The 24,461-nt window shown below is 40.1% G+C and overlaps 1 protein-coding gene across 1 annotated transcript in view; it reads right to left on the bottom strand.

The window, feature by feature from the left end:
* foxp2 (forkhead box P2) overlaps positions 1 to 24,461 on the bottom strand; it is a 920,115-nt gene that overhangs the window by 763,741 nt on the left and 131,913 nt on the right. Inside the window, exon 2 of the mRNA XM_041215859.1 lies at positions 989 to 1,072. The gene's annotated coding sequence lies outside the window, so the exon portion shown is untranslated. The remainder of the gene's footprint in view (positions 1 to 988; positions 1,073 to 24,461) is intronic.

Below are 24,461 nucleotides of genomic sequence, written 5' to 3'. Positions count from 1 at the left end.
TATACTTAGTGTAAAATGTCTTCAGGAAAATGGTGTTGAGACCAAACTTTTTCAACAGAGACTGAGAAAGTATTGAACGCAAAAAAAAATTATTCATCTTAATTCAAATTGTGATCATCTGCAAAGAGCAGCAATCAAGTTACTTCTAATTACAAATGGATACCTATTTTTTTGCCTATACATTTATATGAGTGCATATACTCCAAAATGTTTTTAATTTAATTTTCGTAAGTGCAAACCAAAGTGAAAATTATAAGTATTCCAGTGGAAAAAAAAATTAGCCCAACCTCATCGCTATTATAATTGAAGCATAGAAAATGTTAACTATTTGTTATTGACAATACCCAATGAAAAATGAGTTATGTTTAACATAAAACACCAAACTAAAAATCTATTTTCTTGCATTCCCCCTCCCCTAAATGTAGATGCTCACATTCAAATGGGGGCAGGTTGTAAGTAAAATTCACCACTACAATGTTCACTAACACAATCTTCAAAGTTAAATTAACATTTAACAAAATTAAAATTCTTTTAACTATAGATTTTCAGACACATTTAAATCTAATTTTTGAAATGTCAACCTTTTAGTTTTCCTTAAGTGGTTAGTATAAATGAGAGCAAATTCAGATAGACATGTGAAAGCTGAAAATTGTTATGACATAACTCATTTCAAATGTCACTTTTTGATAAGTGTTACTCTACACAAATACCATATTGTTGCTGCAAAACTGTCACATTAATTTCAGTTGTCATTTCAGACAACATAAAAGTACTGGCTGTCATCCAGCAGAAACTATGAAGAAAAGAAGCAACTCTTCATTTTGAGAATAGAGGGGTAGGCTAACAATTCAAACCTGGAAACAATTATTTCATGCCAATTCATGCTAACAATATTTTTTAGATAATGGTCCTCCATCACAAATGTGAAGAAACCATTATTAGTTTTTATTATATTCTCTAAAAAAAAACCATCAGAACTGTCACTTACCTAAAATCTAAGAACTTCTAGATCAAATTTTCTTCCACCCAATCCTTTGGAGCTAAGGCAGCATCAGCCCCATGTTTCAGCTTTCTGTAAAGAAATGTTGAGATAAGATTTGTTTAAAAATTCACAAGTTTTGTACATTCCCAATATATACTGAAAAGCGAATTTCAGGATGACCATTCTGGAATTATGAAAAATGCAAGTTTTCCCACATTTTCATGGAATACTAATTGCAAAAAGACATTGTCTTAAATGGGCAATTTGTTTATTCAGATTCAAATACAAGCACTAAACAGTTTTTGACTTTCTGTAATTATTGACTTAATCATAAAGTTCAAGCCATTAACTTTAATTTCATAAAGACAATGGAATACACTGCATTACATTTACATCAACTTGCATCAAGTCTACAGCACAGAACAAGGCAATTCAACTGAACTGGTCTATTCTGGCATTAATGCTCCACCCTTGACCCCTCCTCATCCAACTTAAATCATTATACCCTTCTATTCTTTTGTTCCTCATATACTTATGGATGTGACAGGATGTGACGTGTGGAGTCCCACAGGGGCCTGTACTGGGGCCTCAACTTTTTACGATTTATATCAATGACTTAGATGAATGGAGTGAAGACATGATAGCTAAATTTGCAGATGACACAAAGATAGGTAGGAAAGTATGTTGTGAAGAGGACATGAGGAGGTTGCAGGTGGATATAGATACGTTGAGTGAGTGGGCAAAGACCTGGCAAATGGAGTTTAATGTGGGAAAATGTGAAGTGGTTCACTTTGGCAGGAAGAACAAAAAAGCAGAGTATTACTTAAATGGAGAGCAGCTTCATAATTCTGAGGAGCAGAGGGATCTAGGTGTTCCAGTACATGAGTCACAAAAAGTTAGCATGCAGTTACAGCAAGTAATTAAGGCGGCTAATTGAATGCTATCCTTTATTATGAGAGGGATTGAACATAAAAGTAAGGATGTTATGCTTCAGTTCTACATGGCATTGGTGAGACTGCACCTAGAATACTGTGCGCAATTTTGGTCTCCTTATTTAAGGAAGGATTTAAATGCATTGGAGGCAGTTCAAAGGAGGTTTACCAGATTGATCTCTGGAATGAGTGGGTTGTCTTATGAGGAAAGGTTGGATGGACTGGGCTTGTTTCCACTGGAGTTTAGAAGGGTGGGGTGATTTAATTGAAATACACAGGATCCTGAATGGCCTTGACAAGGTGGATATTGAAGAGATGTTTCCTCTTGTGGGTGCATCTAGAACTAGGGGTTCGCTCTTTTAGGACAGAGATGAGGAGAGTTTTTTTTCTCTCAGAGGGTGTTTGGACTTTGGAATTCTCTGCCTCAGAAGGTGGTGGAGGCAGGGTCATTGAATATTTTTAAGGTAGAGGTAGATGGATTCTTGTTAGGCAAGGGAATCAATGGTTATCAGGGTTAGATGGGAATTTGGAAATCCAAACACAAGATGATCAGCCATGATCTTATTGAATGGCAGAGCAGGCTCAAGGGGCCAAATGGTCTACTCCTGTTCCTATTTCTTATGTTCTTATGCATGTTCCCCTTAAATGCATATGTACTATTCCCTCAACTACACAGAGAGGTGGCTTGTTCCACATTTTAGCCAATCTTTGGATTAAGAAATTTCTCCTGAATTCCCTATTAAATTTATTAATAACCATTATATATTTACAACCCCCCAGGTTTTGAATGCCCCACCATTGGAAATGTCTTCTGTATTTATCCTATCAACGCCCTTCTGAAGAATCCTGCTTCAGACACCATGAGGCAGGCTTCGTAGTCTTGAGTATATTAACAGCAAGTCTTAATTAACAATCCATGCAGTGAACAGGTATGGAGCTGACTCCATCCTAGGTCTTTACATATCTCTCTCCATCTCTAGACTGACCCTGGCTCTGGGTCATGTGCCTTCTTATATCACTGTGTGGGCAGTATTGTCCTCAGTCTCACATTAACCCTGTATGTATCGCACACTACGACTACACCTTCAACATTTTAAAGGCCACTATCATGTGATCCATCAGCCTTCTCTTTTCTAGAGAAAAGCACCTTAGCCTGTTCAGAGTTACCTGATAATTATAATCACTCAGTTCTGGAATCATCTTCATAAATCTTTTTTGCACCTTCTCCATTGTCTCCATATTCTTTTCATAATAATAAATAACTGTTCCTGCTTCTCCAAGTATGGTATAATCAAGGTTCTATACACTTTTAACAGGAATTACCTGCTTTGCAACTCTATTTCTCCAGAAATAAACTCCTGTGCTATGTTTGCTATTACTAGACCCAGATTTCTGATAATTCTAAACAACTTGGGTAAGGCAAGAAGTTATGGCAATTTTTTGAGTTGAGGAATGTGACACAGTTGCTGAGTCAGGTCAATCTTTGTCTCCTCAGAAATGCTTGGTTACCTAATAGGTCCTCAGCAAATGCTTATTTAAAGACATTTATTCAGTTGCAACAAGCTTGCCTTGAAATTTTAAATGAATCAATAACCGTGCAAATCTGGAAGTTTCAAAGCTTATAATGTATGGTGACAGGACAACAATATAAACAGTAGCTAAGGAAGAATGTCACCAGAGAATAAAGTCTGTGCTATGCAAGCAAGCATGATTATACTCTGAAATATGCTCTTCAATTAAGGCCCAGGGAGGGACCAAAAGAGACAATCGGCTTTACTTGTAAACTACCATTGTTCACATTATGAGACACAAAACAGCAACATTTTTCGCATGCTGTGCCTCAGTGTGCGACATTTTTATCGGGAGGGAGGCTAGAAATAGTGATATATATTAGGGCCAGATTTAATACCTCCACAAACTGCTCGGTGAGAATGGCATAGGTAGGGATTTCAAGTCATGTCCGTGGTTGCCACTCACTTCCAATACTGTTTCCCCTCCGAACATTTTAACTGATCCATGAGTAGCTACATGTCAGGGACACACCTCTGGTTTAATGAAAAGGTCAAAGACACCCAGCATGACATTGTATGAGTTCACACTGCATTTTAATTTAAATTCATGGATGCCCCCCTCCCCACTGCAGACCAGCCAACCAAACCTACTGGTTGAGAGCTCCTGAAGCAATATGAAGGGGGCTGCAGCTGCAGTTCTCTGGATCAGAGAATCTTTTGTTATCAGGAGTAGTGTTTTCAGCTACCAGATCGTGAGTCCTACACTTTTAAGCTTTACAACCGTTCAGTTAAGTTTCTCTGGTAATAAGGGAGCCCATTTTGCTTCTTCTTTATGAATGGACCAATACTTTGAGGAGGGGGAGCTGGCGGCAAACACCATCTGGGCCTCTCAAAATCACCTCAGAAGAGGGGAACTGCATGCTAGGGGCCATACCCAGTACACTGGGTCCACATGCCCAAACTCACTTCCCTAAATATAACGGAGGAGCAATTCAGGAATAGGCTGATATTCTCCAGTATCAGACCACTGCAATCTTCTGTACACCACCTGTTGGATCAGGCGACATACTAAATCAATGACCCTCAAAGTCAACAGAAACCTGAATTTTTATGCATCGAGCTCCTTTCAGTCTGCCACAGGGGACACAGACTCACATCTGCCAGTCTGCAGTTCACCATTGCTGTAAGCAGTTGATCAATCCCTATTCGTCAGGGCAGACCATCACCTCTATTGATCATAACAGCAGAGAGCTTGTGGCTTTGCAGCGGTGGTTGGCTTGCCTCATGTGCAGGGCATTAAGTTGACTGCACACTGCAATAATAGTTCTGACAGCAATGATAGTTCAGGCAGTGGCAGGGTTGACATCCTTTGTTCTGATGTAACTGATTATTGCCACTCCCAAAAACATGTGAAGTAAATCTTACCCTATGTCCGCCCAGTGACTCCCAAAACTTGGTATTATTTCAGTGCAGTCAAAAGTGACCACTGACAAGCAAAAAGAACTGTAAAAGACACATTAGATTTGTGTCTCCATTGACATAGCAGTCCTGCCAGATCTATTCATGTTGTATCCCAAATTTCCAAACTCAATACATCAGGCACTTGCCTTTGTACTGTATCTGCTTGCCATTTTACCCTACCTCCCAGGCAATGTGGTTGTCAGAACAGAAGAAATACTCTGCATTTTCATGATCATCTAATTAAATAAGGCAGTTGTTGCTGAGGGGAAAATGTTGTTGAGGTTGCGTTAAGAGTACCATTAGTAGCATTTTAAGAAGAATTTGACTACTCTGTGCTTTCATTTAATATAATTATAAATGCAATAAATGTTCATGCTAAAAACAAATGGAGTTTGCTGAGCAGGCCTGAAATCAGTTACAGAGGTCTTTGAATATTATTTTTAAGTTCAGGCCTCAGTTTATTATAAGCTTTAGAGTAATCAGAACATGACTAGAAAGCAAAATGAGAAACAAACTGAGAAAAAGTAATGCATAGAAAGGTGATAAAATTTAGTTTAAGAAGTATCAAGAGAGAAAGGTGGAAAAAAGGTAACTTCAAAACTGTTAGAGATTTTTAGTACTTGTCTTGGCTATTCCTCCTTGGAAAATACTTGCATCAGCGGCAACACAATAACACATGAAACTCCATTTCAATACAATTCTAAATCTGCATGATTCCATGTTGAGTTATCAAGTCAAGCAGGCCAACCATCATAGAAATGTGAAATTTATCTGAAAAATCCCATAGCATTATTTCAAAGGAAGGAGGAGTTTTTCCCAGAGTCCCAACCAATACTGATTCCTCAACTAACATCACTAGGACAGATGTCTGGTCAGTATTGCTATTTGTGGGACTTCGCTGTGCGCAACTTGGCTGCCAAATGCGCAAATTGTCTGCCATGTTTCTGACAGTACAACAGTGACAACACTTTGAAAACACTTCATTATCTGTAAATAGGTTTGAGATATCCTGATTGTTTGAAAAAGCCATATAAAATGTAAATCCTCCACATAAAAGTTGTCACACATTAGTATGAAACAATTACTGAATGCAAAAAATTATAAAGCTAATTTTTTTCTCTTTTTGTTACCTCAGCAACCATTCCCATTATCTGAAATAATAGGAATTGCTGGAAATACTCAGCAACTCAAGCAGCATTTGTTGAGAGAGAAGCGAAGTTAATGTTTCAGATTGATGATCTTTGATGAGAACTGGAAAAAAAATCAAGATGTAACAGGTTTTGAGTGACTGGAGATAGGGAAATGGTGGAAGAGGGAAAAGAACATAAGGGAAAGTCTGACATGATTGGACAGCATGAGAAATTAAATGACCAAAGGAATGATGGTGCAAGATGATGAAAATGGGAAAAGCAAAGAAAAAAAAAAAGCTGGGTCTAGAGGAGGTGTAAATGGCAATAGAAGAATCATTATCAATAGATGGGGTCAGAAAAAAAAACAGGAGCAATGGTTATGATCTGAAAGTGTTAAACTCTCAATGTTGAGTCCGGAAGGCTGTAAAGTGCCTCATCAAAAGATGAGGTGCTGTATCTAAGTTTATGTTGAAATTCGTTGGAACAGTGTAGGAGTCAGGGAGATTAGAGTGGGGTGGAGAATTAATTTGCCAAGTGACCAGAAGCTCAGAGTCACACTTGCTAACTGAATGGAAGTGTTCCACAAAGAGATCACCCAATCTAATATTGGTCTGCCCAATGTAGAGGAGACTGCATCATAAACAGAAAATATAGTATACTAAATTGAAAGTTAAAGTACATCACTGCTCATCTGAAAGGAATGTCTGGAGTCCAGGATGGTAAAAGAGCAACTCCTGCACTTGCATTGGAAGGTGTGGTGGGTGATTGAGGAGTAGACCATGTTATAGGGTGTTGGTTACCGTTTGGTAGGTCTGAAGAAGTCTTCGTAGCCACACATAAGTTAACAGTAAGTCTTTATCGACTCTTTACTGTATATTTGTAAATAGTTCTAAAGAGTACAAGCTAGTTGTCTCCGTGTTTGCTGGTATACACAGCACTCAACTGACCCTGGGTGCAGGTCATGTGCACTCTTACATCACTGTGTGGGCAGTACTGTACTCAGTCCCACATTAAGGCTACATGTGCCAGACTCTTATACTGCAGACCAGGGTGTCAGAAGTTCCAAATGCTAAAAGGTGGGCAAAGGGCAAGACTTTTTTGTTGCATCACTTTGGAAGTGACAGAAATAGCAGAGGTGATCCGCTTAATATGGAGGTTACTGGACTGGAAGGTGAGGACAAGATGAAATGTATTGTGGTTCTGAGGGGGAAGGGATGGAAGGAAAGGGTGGGAGCAGAAATGCAAGAAATAAAAGGGGCATGGTTGAGGGCCCTATCAACCATGACGGAGGGGAATCCTCAGTTTGAAAAAGGAAGACATATTGAAGCAGAGGTATGGAAAGAGCCATCATCAAAACAGTTGCGAGCGGGATAGAGAAACTGGGAGAATGGAATAGAAGCAGGGTAGGATAAAACAGTCAAGTTAGTTTTTGAAAGCAGTGAGTTTATGATGCATTTTGTTTGGTAGCCTCTGCCCAGAAATAACAATAGAGAAGTCAATGGAAGGAGAGAAGTCAAGGGAAGGAAAGAGTCAGAGATGGACTCCACAAAAAAAAGAGAATGATGGTAGAAATTGGAAGCCAAGTTAATGAAATTTTGGAGTGAAAGCAGGAAATGGCACCAATAGACCATCAGTATGGTCAAAAAGGAGGTGAAGGAGAGGACTTGAGTAGGAGTGAAACAAAGAATGTTCCACATATCACACAAAAATGCTGACATAGCTAGGACCCATATGGATTCCCATTGCAAAACTTATTAATTGCAGGTAGCGAGCAGAGTCAAAGCAGATATTGTTGAATATAAGAACAAGTTCAGCCAGGCAGAGGAGGCTGGTGGTTGATGGAGATTGGTTGGGCCTCTATCCAAGGAAGAAACAGAAAATCCTCGGGCTATCTTGGGAATGGAGGTGTAGAGGGGTTTGACCGTGGTGAACAAACTGTTAAGACCAGGAAACTGGAAACTGTTGATGTGGTGGAGGATGTCATAGGTGTTGCAGACGTAGGTGGGAAGAGAGCAGACAAGGGGAGAAAAATAATATTAAGGTGGGAAGAATTCAACTATATGGGACAAGAACAGGCTTAAACAAACAATGGGTCTACCAGGGCACTCCTGTTTTGGATCTTGGTAAGGAGATGGAAGTGAGCTGTGCAGGATTGGAGGAAATTTGATTTAGAAGCCATGAAAGGAAGATCACCAGACGAGATGAGATCTGTGATAGTCTGGGATTTGATATTCAGTGGTGGGATTATGGTCCAGGGAGACGTAGGGGCTAGCATCAGAGACATGCCATTTAACTGCCCCAAGAAATAAGATCTGTCCACCAAACAACAAGTGTCACCCTTGTCAGCAGGTTGCATTTCAATGTTAGGGTTGAACATGACAGAACGTAATGTTACAAGTTCAGCAGGAGTAAGGTTAGAATGAGCAAGCACAGTAGAGCAATTGAGATGGCCAGTGTCACACCATCAGTTCCAATGAAAAGATCTAGACAGGAGTCCAGATAGAACAAGACTTCTGAAGATGGGAGAAAGGGATCCCTTTTGCATGTGAAAACTTCTGGCCAAAGAAGTGGGTGCAGAGATGAAGACAACGGGAGAAGGTCTCTGCATCATGTCCACCTCAAAATTCATTGTGGTAAGATCATAATAGTATGAGGCTGCAAGCTTTGCTGAGGACTGATCTTTCGGATCACAGATAAAAGTGAAATCACAGCAAGTGTGAGATTGATGGAGGAATGGGGTCAGAGGGAAGCAAATGGGAAGAAAAATCTGGAAGGCTTTGATATTCAGAGTTTTTGAAACTTGTGATCCTTGACAACTGAAATGAAGAAAAGATGTTTTTTGGTGAAGTGTCAAAGGATTACAGAAATACTTTTATTTTTTTCTTGCTAAACGGTCAGTCTGCAGCACCACCTGCCCCGCTGCATGTAAATAGGGACGGATGTGTGTGGCCTAGGTCTCTGTGCAGTTCTCTCCAATCACCACATAAATTCAACCTGAGAACACTGTCAGAATGTGAGTGGTTGTATCAGCAGCCCAGCAATATCCCAGTGGAAAACAACTTATGGGAAAGACCATTTTGCATTTTCTGACTGATGCTAGCAGAAACCATGGCTACCTGGTACTTTTTGGTTACTACTTAATTTGGAACCATTAGGAAAATTTGCTGGCTCCTTAGATGAGGCAATTAATTCTCCAACTTCTATGGAGGAACAGCACTTACCTTCTCTTTTACTCCAGCCATTTATGTTCACTGGTGCTTTATGCTTCAGTCAGTGACAACTCTTCTGACTAACTAATTATTTTCTCCCATCTGAGTCTATCTGGCTGCTCCTGAGCAGGTGGTAAGATGCCATGACAGAGTTGAGGAGAATGGACCAAAGAGTTGTGTATCTCGATGACCCCAAATGCTCATCAGAACAGCTAGCTTCTTCCTACAAGTCATCTTCAATGATCTAAAAATCACAGAATATTGTTGGTATAGAAACATTTAGTAACTATTTCTTCAATGAGCCATGTATGTGTGTGGCCATTTTTATACTTTGACAATCCACATATAGCCAAAACAACATTTTCTCCCACTTCTCCTGTGTCAGCAAGCTGATCTTTGCACCTCACCTCCTATTTCTCCACCTTTTAAAGTATTTCTTATTCTGAGCTGGAAAATTTATAGCATATGCATGGGTTTTGTTCTACCCCCAGTAGCAGTGTTTTGGCAATGGTTAAGTGCTGCATTTGCAATCAGAGAAGAGAGAACTAAAAGAAACTGTGATTGGAAAGTATACTTAGCAATCATATTTCTGCATTTACACCATTGTAATCAGATGTGCAAATGCAGCCTCCATTCAAACCCTCCTTGAAGGCTACCAAGATTCACCATGGCAGGTAACAATCTCTTACATAGTGCATTAATTTTTCCAGAATTTCTTTCAGGTTCAAACCAACGGCAACAAGCCACAAGAAGAAAGAAGGTTATGCCTCTATAATTTCTACAGGACACGGATAGGGAAGAACGCCTGCGCTTACCTTGGTCAGCCTTGTGAGACCATTAAATCTCTTCCTGCATTGTATGGCAGTTTGTGGGGCAGTGAAGGCTGTACTAAGTGCCTCTGCCACCTCCTTTCATAAAATTTGGACCACCCTCTTCCAGCCTTGTCCCCAAGATATTTTCTCTTCTGAACCTTATTTTTCCTGGAAAGACATCCACCAAAGCAGCAGTTAATGCGGGAGCACTTCCTGTTGATAAGCCCCACCACTATACTACCCCCCCACCCACCCCTAACTAATGCTGTAAAGTCGTCACATTACTTCAATGTCCTGCTGCTGCCTGGCAAGAATGTGTTCCTTTAATTTTAAACATTACAGCACCACTATATCCACCACTTTTCCAGAGCAGTAAATGAATAGGATTTAAATAAGTAATCAGGGCCAGTAGAGGGTTAACAACAGGGTCACACAAGTAAGAGGAAAACTCATCTCATAGTTAATCTACCAGTAAGTGAAGAGTCTGGGCAAATGTTTAGACTAAGCAGACAATATTTGCAGATATGATTTTCTTCAATTAATTGCAGGCAGCACATCCCACCAAGTATAACGAACATTACATCAAGAACAGATACTTACCAGTATCACTGAAAGTATACCTATTTTAATATCATCGATCCTTTCCAGCTCTCAAAGTTCCCCACAGTCAGGGTATCCATCGACATGCAAGCTTAGTAGTAGAAAAACAGTTTCAGCATTGTTTTTCTTCCAATATTCCACAAAGATTTCTTGATCTTATGGAAGGTCCTATAAATGTTTGGCATGACATCAGCCATGTTGATGGTGTCCAAGAAAACTTATGTTCTGGTATTTTGGTTGCAGAAGAGCTCTGCGTGCCTAAACCAAATATCACTGAGCTGCTCAAAGGAACTGCAGCGCGTTTGAAAATTATTCTCATTATACAAACATTTCCTCTGTTATGTAACATAGAATATACAGCATAAAAATAGGACATTCAGCCAAAAAGGTGTATGTTTGCGCTTATGCTCCAAACCTGCCTCTTCCTGCCCTTCTTCATCTAACCGTATTGCTATATCATTCTAACCCTCTCTCATGTAAACACAAGTCTTTCTTTTATCTTTCAATGACTCCTCCACATTCTAAACATTTTCTGGGTAAAGAAGCTTCTTCTGAATTCTCTATTGGATTTATTTAGTAACTGTCTCACATTTATGGTCTCTACTTTTGGTCCCTTCTCAATGTCTACCCCTTCAAGCTCTTTCATGATCTTAAATCTCTTTATCAGGTCATCCATCAGTCTTCTGTTTTTTTTTATAAAAGAGCCCCAGCTTGTTCAATCTTTTCTGAAAAGGTATAACCAACAGTTCTGTGATCATCCTTGCACGTCCTTTTTGCACTTTTCCACTGCTGTTATATCCTATTATATGGAGACCACATTTATGTGCAGTGCTCTTAGTGTTGTTCAATACAGGCTCTATACAAGTTTGGCATATTTTCTTTATTTTTCAATTCTATACCTACACAAATGAATTTCAGCATTTTGATTGCTTTTTATGGCTTTATGAACATCTGCAACACTACCTTTGCTATGTGGTGCATCTGTGCCCCTAGATTCCTTTGCTCCTCTGCTCTATATTCTCCAAGGAATATGTGGCGTCCTTATTTTTCCTACCAAAATAGACCACCTCATATTTATCTGTATATGCCCTAGGATTTAACACACAAAATAATCTCAAAGTGCTTTTCTGAAGAGTGTAAATATTTATGTCCCATACTAGTGATTCATTTTCCCCTCTCTACTAGGGGTATTTGTACATTATATACATTGATATAATGAATCTGTTGCTTTCATTATGTTCATTGGCATAATACACTTTAGAATCAAGGTGGCTTCAAGGTGTAAAGAGGTCCCGTGTTGGCCTTCAGGAATAGGCCTGACTGCCTAGCACTTTGACAGTGTTTGGTAAAAGAAAGATCTCATGCCCACACAACAGCTTATGTCATTCAAGTATTTAATCCACCTCTTTGAAGTTGGACAACTGTGCATTAACTGTGCCGAATATGTTCATCGCAAAAAGGAAGGGATTGCAATCCCAAAGACTTTATGACAAAGGCAGATTTTGCATTTTTAAAAGGCTGTAAGGAAAACTAAATCAAATTTTGCGAAAATTTGGTGAAATACAAGCCTCGTTATTCAAAAAAGTACTCAACTATTTTTGGAAATGGGCCAAAAATCCACTTCTGTTTTTATAAATTAACAAGGTTAGCTTGGAAGCTTACAAAACAATAGGCAGACTGAATTTTCTGACGTAGTTACAGAAACAATGGAAAGTATAAATTGTAAACACTCACAGCATCACAGAAAGAAAATGTCTTTAATACAGCCACCCTATATCTTTAAACATGGTCTTTCCTCTACCTGCAAATAGGGAAAATTCTTAAGAACACCATTTATAAATGTTCACCCTCACAGTAGTCACTAATCATTATCTCTCCCAACTTGTATTGCACATAAGCATACAACATATCTCATTCTAGATTTTCATCTCAGTTCTTTGATGGAAAAAGTAGCAGAAAGGATCAAAAATACAGATGAAAACAATAAACATTTAATTGCTCTATATGAAACTGTAAAAGAAAATAATTCTCTCTTACTTATCCTGCTGCGTACACAAATTACCATCATGAAATCAGTGTAATAATGGAAGGTGGTCTGATCTACAACTGAATTTTCTCAACAACTTCAAGCATAGAAGTACCATAGAAGTTTACAGTGCACAGATGGGGGGCATTCAATGTTTCATGTCTGTGCCTGCTCTTTGCAGAAGAAACATAAATCTAATCCCATAACCATACTCTCTATGCATAATTCTGTTTATTCCTCTACTTCAAATATTTATTTACTTTTCCCTTAAAGATGCAATGGTCTTTGCCTAACCATTCACTGTGGCAAAGTATCTCCTTCCTGGCTTGCTGAATGATCACTTCATTTTTTTATTCTTTCACAGGACATGGCCATTGCTGGTTAGACCAGCATTTGTTGCCCATCCCCAGTTGCCCTTGAAAGGTGGTGGTGAGCTGCCTTCTTGAACCGCTGCAGTCCATATGGTGTTGGTACATCCACAGTGCTGTTAAGAAGGAAGATAATAGATAACTGTTGTTCGATACCAGAAGTAGAGCAATCCGTCTTTCAGTATTCACCAGTGGAGTATGGAGGAAGGGGAGATAAATAGGTGAAATTTTTGTCTATATTTATCAAAAAAAACATGAGACATGTGTAAAAGTGGTATTTCAACATCTATACACATGACTCCATTTTCATTAAATTTAGTGAAGATTGAAATTTAACTTCAATATTCCCTTGATTTCAGAAGATAAAAAAATCCTATGTGCATTACAGGAGCATGTAATAACAAAATATAACACCAACTCACCTAAGGAGATATTAGAGCAGGTGGTCAAAGAGGAAGGGTTTTAAGGACCATCTTGCAAAAAGAAAGAGCAGTGGCGGGTGGGTGGTTTAGGGAAGGAATTCCAAAGGAATGAACACCAATGGTGGAGTGCTTAAAATCAGGGATACTCAAGAGGCCAGAATTAGACATCTTGGAAGGTTGTAGGATTTCATAAAATTGGTTGTTGCTGAAAAAAGAGACATGCTGTTGAAGCTTTGTCTTGGACACATTAGGACAGTTTGCACAAATACCAGCTGTAAAGGGAACAAGTTACACTGCATGAGAAGAGATTACTGATTAGTTGGCAAGTGAACTCTGATTGGTCAAGGCATTGCCATGGGGAATGAACCAGGGAATGGCTGTTCTCCTAGCTTTCGTTTAGTTGAAAAAGATGCAATGTGTGGATATGTTCCTTCTGTCTGAAAAAGACATGGCCCTGTGAGTGAATATATGTGGCTTCCAGTACACACAGAGCCCTGTCCTTTGCAGATAAAAGGAGCATGCCTATGCATTGCACCTTTCTCAACTAAACTAAAGCTTGGGGGACAGTCATTCCCTGGTTCATTCCCAATGGCAATGCCTTGACCAGCGTTGATTTGCTTGGTTTGAATTTGAACAGAAGCTTGACAGTTAACTGTTCCCTGATGCATTCTCCATGGCAATGCCTCTACAAATAAGAGTCCACTTGCCAACCAATCAGCATTCGCTTCTCATGCAGTATACCTTATTGTTTCCTTTACAACTGGCATTCTTGCAAACTGTCCAGATGAACGCAAGAGAAAAAACTTTGATGGCATGTATCTTTTTTCAACAATACTCTAGTTCTGTACTACCAAATGACTATAAAATTGGTTCTCGTTTCTTTACACTTCTATTTAAGGTCGGCAGTTTTAGATAATCTCTTCTATGGGTTTATATAAAAGTGTGCTATTTCCTGACTTCTAGCAAAATCAAAAGGTTATCCATTTCAAACGGAGAGCTTCTTCTGAGAATGCGTGTCCAACATTTTGACATGCAATGGACAGAAACAAGTTACATGTTTGCACAGCTTCCAGTGTTTAACTATAACTTGAAATCCAAACCTATGACCTCACCCAAAATAAACATGAAAAGAAACATTTAGTGAAATATATTAATACTTGACTTCATTCACACAATCTAATCTGTACCATTACAAGTTGTATTACAAGTAGGGCTATGCAACTACAGTATCTTAAGAGCAAAGCTGTTTTCAAAGCCGAATGAAACAACATTAATAACAGTTATTAATAATTGTGTGGACTGGTAAAGACACTGCTTTTGCTACAGCCAGGATGAAGTGAAAAACAACTGTAACAGGGTTCTCACACTGAGAGCCTTGTTTCGATGTTTACTAGCAAAGTTACGAGAATCATGAAACTAAACCTGGTACATGCTACAATTTCAGATTCTTTGATTTAGAAGATGAGCCAAAATGAACGCTTTGAAATTATAATCCTTAAAGCCTACCTTATCACAAAAGTTTTAATGATCATAGAAAGGCCATTGAGTAAATAAAATAAAATCAACATCATTAATAAAGAGTAAAATATTCAAAAGAAACATCAGGACATTACTTGATGTGTATGCTTTAAACCTTACTGAAGAGACGGGATCAGAATAGGATGTATGTATACATAAGGGACAAGTGAAACTACACTCATGCATCATGTAAGCTCACTTTTTATTTCAAAGCTTCCAGAAGTTAGTCAACATGGGAATCACACCCGAAAGACTGTAGAAAGATGAGTTGAAAGTTGGGAAAAATGTGAAAAAAATAAGACTTTACTTAGGATATAACCATCATAGATGACCTTTGGTTTTCCCCTCTGCATTGTGTGAGAAAAGGCAACATTGACCTGATATTGATTTTCAAATCTAATCTGCTTTTAACTACAATGTTCAAAGAAAAATATCTACACTATATCTCTGCACTGTACTCCTAACATTAACGTATTTGATGTTATTTCAGCAGTTGTAAAATAAACTAGAAAGGATTTAAAAGACATAAAATGAAAGAAAACTATTGCCAAAGCTGACTGTCAAGGAGATGATCCATGTTTGAATCTATCAGTGACTGACAATTAACAACTGTGATCCTGTGAGCCACATTTGCCCACCTCCATTGGATATGTGAAAACATATGGAAACTGGTAAAATAATATTGCCTTGGTTCCAACAAATTCATTCACTACTGCACCAACCAGAGTTGGTGTCACTGGAGATGTCCGTGTCTGAAGTATTGAGAGAGTGGAAAGAAAGAGCAAAGTTACAACGGTGAGAAAAAACAGTACTGGGTGAAAAACTGTGCCCATTTATGCCCAGTTTGCGGATGTCACAAGTCCCTCAGAGCTCCAAGATTGCATCCGCATGCATGCATATTTTTGGACCAAAGTACATTCAATGCTGCATTGGTAAGGGCAATAGCGCACACACAATGAACCAGCACTGCAAGTGTACGTTGTATGTTCAGCAGGTCTCACAAAGAGGATCTGAGTCTTGTATGGTTGAACATTAAGGGCAGAATTCTCTCCCCGTCGGGGGGGAGGTTTAGGAGCGGGCGCGTGGAGGTGTGCCTTCGATCGGTGCCCCCAATTGGGGGCATGCCGCCATTTTACATGGGCAGGCCAATTAAGGCCCGCTCAATGTGACATCCGCAAGGAAGCGCTATGCGGTCCCTGTGTGGGCAGGGAGGAGGGGATTCCCTGAGCCAAAAGTGCACTCTTTCGTGCATGCACGCGAAAGAGTGCACTCATCTCCCTGAGGCTAAGTGCTGCCTCAGGGAAAGCGGCTCTTGTCTGAAAAATATTTAAAAACAGAAGAAATAAATTTCCTTGACATGTCCCCTCATGTGACACTGCCACATGAGTTGGGACACGTCCATCACTTTCATTGACAATTTTATTAAAAATTTTAAAACCTACATGAAACCTCATCCCGCCCGTGGATGAGATTTCATGCTTTATCTTAAGCCCGCCAGGGCTCCCGTCCTGCCCGCCAACCTTATGGTTGGCCAAGCAGGTCCATTAATTACTTTAACTACTTTGTCAATGGCTTCAATTGCCCATTGACAGGTCGCCGGACACATAGCTGATTCTGCTGAGCTCCCGCCAACGTGAAAATTGAAATGAGGCGGGGTGATGTTGGGAGTTCCACCCGACATCCTCCCGCGTCATTTTATGCGTCACCCCCCACCCCCCACTCGCCAACCAGGAAATCCTGGCCTAAGTGTTTATTGATAATACATAACTATGTACATATGTATACAGTGTATAGCCCAAGGTATGACCTAACTCCAATGCTTGCTTCTACACAAGTCTCCATCCAGCCCACAACTGACATTAGGTTGTGTGTCTATTTACATCACACTGGTTTACATCACATTAACCCTTATTCTGACAGATATCCTTACACTATTACTCCGCCAAATCTTTACCCAACGTATTTACAAGAAAATTGTGTTAATCCTTCTCTTCCAGCCCCCACCCCCACCCCTTCCTCAAGGCTTTGGCTTTATAAATTCAGATGGTCTGGAGGCTAGACAATTCTTCCAGATCTCGTTCTGGTCACATTCGGAGGAGTGGTAGGCTCTGTTGATTCGGGGAACTTTTGTTGATTTGGAGTTTGAGTTGGAGTCTGTGCTTCTGGCACTTGGTTGTTTTCTTCTGAAATGCTTTTTCTGCTCCTTGGAGTTGAACTTTTCTTTGTCAACCCCCTATCTGCTCTGCTCAAGGGCCACCATTCTTTCTGGAGTGTTCACTCTGTTTATTCTTGGTATGAACCATTTTTCCATTTTTTTCTTTTTCCTTATGGTCCGCCTTGATCTTTGTGGGAATTGAAGGCATCTCTCATCGTTTGGATGTTCCTCATCAGTGCGCTCACCTTTAAGTTTAACTTTTACCCCAACACTGTGTTCTTCCATGAGTCTCTGTGCCTCACTGAGGTGTGCTCTGGTGAAATGATGGTTCCAATTATTTGCTCCAGAATCATCCTGCAGCTGTGTTGGCTGGAAGTTGCAGTGTCTGTGCTGTGGTGTTTATGGGTAGTGTGACAGCAACCATTGGAGCCTGAGGTTGGGCTCATTCTTCAGTTGCTGGTCATTTTCCTGTACATCTTCCACTTAAGGTACAGTGGTAGTTATCTGAAGGTTTGGCTGGACTAACCAAAAAGGAGCTTCTGCCACCTAAGAAGAAATTGGAGAAACCAGCTCTGTGTAGAATGAAGAAAATTCAGAGCTGAAGTCGCCGTTGAAAGTCTCTTTACTGGTTGGCCTCTCAGGAACTTGCAGTTCCATGTAGCTGATTATAGAGTTGTCTTGACATCATCTGCCATTTTAAGGTTAAGGGCAACACATGCATTTCTGCTTGAGAGAAAATGATTGGTTTTGGATGACACACATGACTTTGAACATCTGTTTGTTGGCATATCTTAGTGGTTCTAGGATCATCCCTAAGATCGGAAGTCTGATTCCTCCAGGCCAGTAGAGTAGTATGTCTGTCGTTCGTAGCTAGAGGTCTCTCAGCCATGGTTCCTTGTCTGAAATCGGAGCCCTGGCTCCAGTGTCCAATTTGAAGTTGGTGAGGTGGCCATTTACTGAGATGTCCACATTCCAAAAATCCTTGATCTCACCCAAAAAACACGGTTGGGTCTCTTCCTGGTGTGGTATCTTGATCTCATGGATTGCCTTGGGATCCTCCTCTATCTGGGTGTCTGGGTTTCCTTCGATCAAAGGATTTTAGAACTTCATCACAATTACCTGGGTATTTGTTTATTCCTTAGCTCACAATAATATAATCGGCTATTGGGCCTGCTGAATAGTGGTGTATTCACTTGCTCAGCTTCTGTCTTTTTATCTAATCCTGAAGCTATCATGTATCTTAAGAATCTTTTCTGCCAAAGTCCCCAATTTTGGTCTGGCCATTGAATCAATCCAAATTGATCTGGTAATGTTGATTTGTTGTCGTAATTGCTTTGAAGTTCAGGTGAGTACAGCTTTAAATGCCATGCAGTTTTTAAAGATGGTGTCGCAGTAAACATTTTTTCAAAAAATCTTCCTGTGCTTGTCGCATTTTGGCAGGCTCCTACGGCAATGGCTGTTTACTCAATCAACTATAATGGGCCTTCCCTGCAATATCAGAGGATTTTCAGGGTTTTACAATAGATTCCCAGCGTTGATTGAAGTTTTTAAACCTTCCGCTTCATTTTCGTTTTTTTTTCTTATAACGAGCTCGGTCGCCACATGGTATGGTACCAATTCCAAACCTGGGCTGCCGACAGTGCTTTCAGAAATGAGCTGCTCTGACTTTAAGGCACTGAAGCTTTTTAAACTAGTCCTGGCTTAGGACAAAATGTTTTTGCTCATCCCTGCTCGGTCCTCTGACATTGCAATGGACATTCATAATGAACTTCCAAGAGTTCTTGTAGAGTCCTCAGCTGTACAGTGGAGTATTTTCTTCTGCATTTCTATTTCCAATTCTGCAATGGAGCTTCTTTCAGGTGATCTCTCTTTGTGTCTTCACTTCAGGTGCTTTCAGTCATGTCAGAATGCTGCTCCTTTAAATTTTCCAGCTTTTGAATTTCTGCTCCAGCCTCTCTGAGGTTCTGGGTTTTTCCATTAGCTGTCATCATGTTGTATACCATATGTACAGTAGGTCGTGCAAAGAGGTCCTGAGTCTTAAATGGTTGAACATTAAGTGTTTATTGATAACATATAACTATGTACGTATATGCAAGGGTATTGCCCAAGCTATGAGCTAACTCCAAGCTTGCTTCTACATGGGTGTCTGTCCAGTCCAAAATTTTCTCTTGTCTTAGGTCATGTGTCTCTTTACATCACACTGTGGGTGGCACTGTTCCCCAGTCCCACATTAACCTCTGCTATGCCAGATACCCTTATACTACAGTATAGTATGCAGAGCAGACAGATCGTTATGTCAATCAGCTGAACAAATGATATGATGACAGCAGTACCATTTTGAAGCTCTACGCCCCAACTAACATCACATCTTACCCTTACACAACACCCTACCAGTGCTATGTAAAGTGATCATCAATACTTACAGGTTAGTTCATGTTTTGCGTAGTTCAATTAAAGTTGAAAAAGTCTACAAGGTGTGGGCTGGTTGGTACTGAAGGTGGTTTTGTCGAATACAATATTTGGATTACAGCATGACTTGGAGAATGAACAGAGGCCATGCAGAGCAGGATAAACTACTGAAGAAGTGAAGAGGAGAGAAACTCTCAGCAGGATGCCATATCTGCCCAGGTGTGCAGGGAGAAATTTTCCTACCTGAAGCTCAGAGAGAAACAATGTACGAGATGTTTCACTAAGGACACTCATGCTGAGATCTGCCACCAGCTGTAGACAAAACTCAGAGCACAACAAGGACTACATTGTCAGTGGTTATAAAGATGACTGTGGCCTTGAACTTCTATGCACCTCCAGGCAGCAGCTGGAGGTATATGCAACATCTTCCAGTTTTCCATCCACTGTTGCATAAGAAAGATCACTTTGGCACTTTACTCAATGAATGCTAACCACATTCCATTCTCTCTTGCCAGAGAGAAGGTGTGGCGAACATGGTACTTTGCCAGAATCACAGGCTTCCTCCATGGTGCAGAGTGCCATAGACTGCACAGATGTAATTTGCTGGCACCACACATCAACTCTGCCCTACAGCAAAATGGAAAGAGACTTCCTCAAAGTGCTGCTGGTATGTGACTATAGGCTCGTATCATGTCGGTCATGTCCAGTATCTTGGCACCAGTAATGACACTTTGATCCTTGGCACTCCACTGTATCAGCTGCATTTGAGCCACTGTTGCAACCCAAAGGGTGGTTACTGGATGACAGCAACTCTCTGCTGACCGCATAGCACATTATCTCTAGTGCACAACCCACATGCCCAGCATGCATAAAATGAAAAGCCATGCTGTCACACAAAATATACAGGACATACCACTGGTGTGTTGGCCTGACCACTCCAGAGGTGCCATGGTTACCAAAATTCATGCTGGCCTGCCGCACAACCTCCCCATCTTAACTATAAGGCAAGTAGGATGCGAGAGGATAACAGGATGAGGGTGAGTGAAATTGTTGACTTTTAACCACCCTCCTGAGGGTATGGATTTTCTTGGTGCACTGTCTCCAGGTTGAGAGCCATGCTTCCAATGCTGACGTCCTTGGTCACTCCCATCCATGGCTGGATGCTCTTGCTGGGCCTCTTCTTCCTATTGGGAAAGATCACCTTGTTGCAGTCCCTCAGATCGCAAAGCAGGGCTCCCAGGAAAGAGGGAGACACCCAGGGAGCAGCATTCCCCAGTCCTGTCCATTCTCCTGTGGTTGTTGCAGACTCAAAAATCTGTGTGCAGGTGAGCCATCCTGATCCATGTCAGGGTCTCCAATTCGAAATCCTTCTTTTGACAGATCCAGCATATGAACCCCACTGCTCTCTCTGATGATCAGGGAACCTGGAAGCAGGATGCTAATGCGCAAAACATGGAGGCAGTGGGCAAATTCTCCCTCAAAACATTACAAATAGCTGGTGAATAATAAAAGACAGGGTGAAAATCCCCGAAAAGTTTTCCTGGTACATATAAGTTTACATCAAGGCTGAACAATTGCAAGTGCATGCATTTCATTGAGAGCGGAAAAACAATGGAGAATTTGATTTGAGGAGCAGTGAGAGTAGGAGACACAGAATCTGAGAGTAGCGTTCCTCCAATCATATATTCTGTCTCTCCCATGCTCGCTGCTACAGCTCTGCCAATCACAGGTTTCCTCTCTCCTGCTCTTGTTACTCCTCCAAAGATGAAATCTATGATTAGAAGGGCAGCAAAGGTGGGAGTGTGGGAACCAGTGATTGGAGGCTAAGGAGCAGTTATCCTAGACAATCAGTCTGACCTGTTCGAACAATTGAAACAAGTCTCTCAAGGATCAATTACAACAGTGCAACTACCCAAGTATTATGATACAACATGTTTCCAATCTGAATGTCGGTACCACAATGGTTGCTGCACAGGAGATCAGAGTTCAATTAAAACAGAAAACTGTAGAGAATGGATACATCAAGAGAGAATTAGAGAGTGTGTGAGGTGCCCTTAGAGAAATAAGGTATAAACACAATCGAGGTGCTGATCACACACAGTGCCGATTATAAATTTGAATTAAAAGGAAAACTAGAGAGACAATGAGCCCTAGTATCAGCCTTACTGGAGGTGCCACAACATCACAGGGTCCATACAATGACAGGAGTGAGTATGAATTGCATTGGGTAGACGTAGGAGGCTTCCTCCTACAACAGTGCTGATGGTCCACCGACCAAGAATCCACACGTTTATGTCTTGACAATTCAGACGCATTATGACATAGTCAGTAATGAAAAGGAGAGGGTCATTACATCAAGGCCATTGATACAGATTGAATAGAGGCACTAGCTCATTTACACTTGCTAGAAGTGACATACATGCAGATGCAGAAACCCATTCTCTGTGAACAAAAGGAATACATTCAAACCTTGCACCTTTTTTGAATTGCCCAAGAGCTTGGGGAGCCTCTAAGTCCCTGTTGTTTTCTCCATGGCAATGCCTTAGCCAATCAGTGTCAACTTGACAACCAATCAACACGCTTTACTCCTGTAGTATAATTTGTTGTGATCTTTTGAAATTCATCATTCTTGCATTCATCATGATGAGTGCAAGACAAAAAGCTTTTACAACATGTCTCTCTTTTCAGCAACATTAGAGAGAAGCTAATAATGAATCAAAAACTGAAACTCACCAAAGTTAACATAAGCAAGAAAACAATATTAAAAAAGACGCTTAAAAGATTATCAAATTCCAAGGACCAAATAGATACCGCCCCAGGGTTTTAAAGGAAGTATAAAGAAAATTACAGGTGTTTTGGCCATAATCTTCCAAAGCTCTTAAATTCAGGATTGTCCCTTTAGATTGGAAAACTGCAAATGTAACTCCATTATTTAAGAATGATGTGAGAGAAACCAGGAAATAATAGGAAACCAGGAAATTGGTCTAACTTCTGTTTTAGGGAAGATATTGGAATTTATAGTTAAAGACTTAAAAATAATTTGAGCTGATTAGGAAGAGGTAACATGGATTTTTAAAAAGTTGGTCTTGTCTAAAAATTCCATTTTTTTTAGGAAGCAACTGAAATAGTAGATAGGGGAATGTCTATGGATGCATTCATTTGGACTTCAACTTCCAGCAAGCATGCAATAAGATTTCACATAAAGGCTTGTAAAAGGCTTAATGCTCATGGAATTGAAGTCAAATTGTTAACCTGGTTAATGGATTGGTTAAGTCCTAGACAGCAGAGGGTGGGCATTATGGATATAATTGGAAGGAAGGGAGTGACTAGTGCTGTTTCCTCAGGATCTGTGATGGGGCCTCAACTATTCACTAGGACCCTACTTTACTCTCAATGAAGAGGAAACAGCACTTGATGTTCATCTCGTTGATAGCTGCCCTCAGATTTTTCATGGGGCTATCAGTGGAGATGGCCTTAAATTTGGTGCCTTTTTCAGTGTGATGCCATCTACAGGGGAACTGTGGCATGTGTGTGTGTGAGCAGAGCAGGCAACTGTGAGGTTTTTCAACCAAACTGAAGAATCATCACAGAGACATGCAGAGTTCAAACCAGAAGTACAAAGTGTGAACTATCAGTTAGATTTAAATCATCTACAGGAAGTGAGATAAAGATTAGGAAATAGAGATGAGATTGAGAGAGGCAGGCAGAAAAGGTTTAAAAATTACATTGCTGACACTGATGTTCTTTTGAGGGAATCAGACTCCATAAATTATAAATTATTATCTTTTTCAGGGCCAGAGGTTGCTCAGGAGAAATGATTACTCATCACATTGTTATAAATTCACTCAAGTGCACGAGCACTAATTTTTTTCAGTTGTCTATAGGATGGAACTAGTGGGAAACTATAGCAGGTTCACACCATTTCAATGCCAAATCTGTTGGTAAGGAGTGCAACAAATGCAATGGAGGAGTAGTCTTCCTGATTGCAACTTCTGGGTTTTCACTCTGTATGTACATACTCCAGAAGTTCCAGTCAGATTTCTTTCATTATAACTGATTAAGTTACTTCATTAGGACTGATGGCCTCACCGTTATTCTCATTGCAAATACTGTGCTTTTATTTACTAATCACTTAGTTAACAGAATAGAGAGCATTATATCCAATTTTGCTGGCATGGTAAGTAGTGCACACAGGAACAAAAAATTACAAACAGACACTGATAGATGAAATGAGTAGACAAAACTGTGTCAGGTGATTTCAACACAGGTTAAGTGCACGGTCATCCATTTTGGTCCAGAAAAGAGCAGATATTAATATTTTTAAATTGTGAAATGCTAAAACATTGGAGATCAGTGTACATATATCACTAAAATATAGCAGCCATATATAAAAAAGCTGATCAAAAAGGCAAATGCAATATTAGCCTTTATAGCTAGAAGGTTGAAATAAGAAGAAGTTTGTGCCAGTTATACAAAGCCTGGATAGACCACAACTAAAATGCCATGTGTACTTCTAGTCACCGAACCTTGAAAAGGACACACTGTCTCTGAAATCATGCCGTGCAGACTCACCAGAATGTTACCAGTGCTATGGACAGGAGAGGGTTTAATTTAGAACAGCACTGATTTCTCCACTCAAAACCCATCCGTATACAGAGGTGTTTTTGATTTTGATTTCCCCCTTTATAAGTGATGGCATATTTTCCCAAACTCTTCAGTTTTGGAGTGATCCAATCCTCTATTAATAACCCCACAGCAAACTCAAAATAAGGTAAAATAAGAGGTTTGGTTTATTTTACACAAACTCAAAACGTAGGAAGGTTTCATAATATCTGCCCCTTTTTTGCACTCACAATAAAAAAGGGATAAGGGAAAGAAAGGGGTTCAGGGCAAAGACTACAATAAAAATAAGAATTATGGTTTCAC

Source organism: Carcharodon carcharias, chromosome 21 (genome assembly GCF_017639515.1).
Source record: "Carcharodon carcharias isolate sCarCar2 chromosome 21, sCarCar2.pri, whole genome shotgun sequence".
Taxonomy (NCBI): Eukaryota; Metazoa; Chordata; class Chondrichthyes; order Lamniformes; family Lamnidae; genus Carcharodon; species Carcharodon carcharias.
Note: the sequence above shows the minus strand (reverse complement) of the source record. Positions and strands in the feature narration are given on the sequence as shown.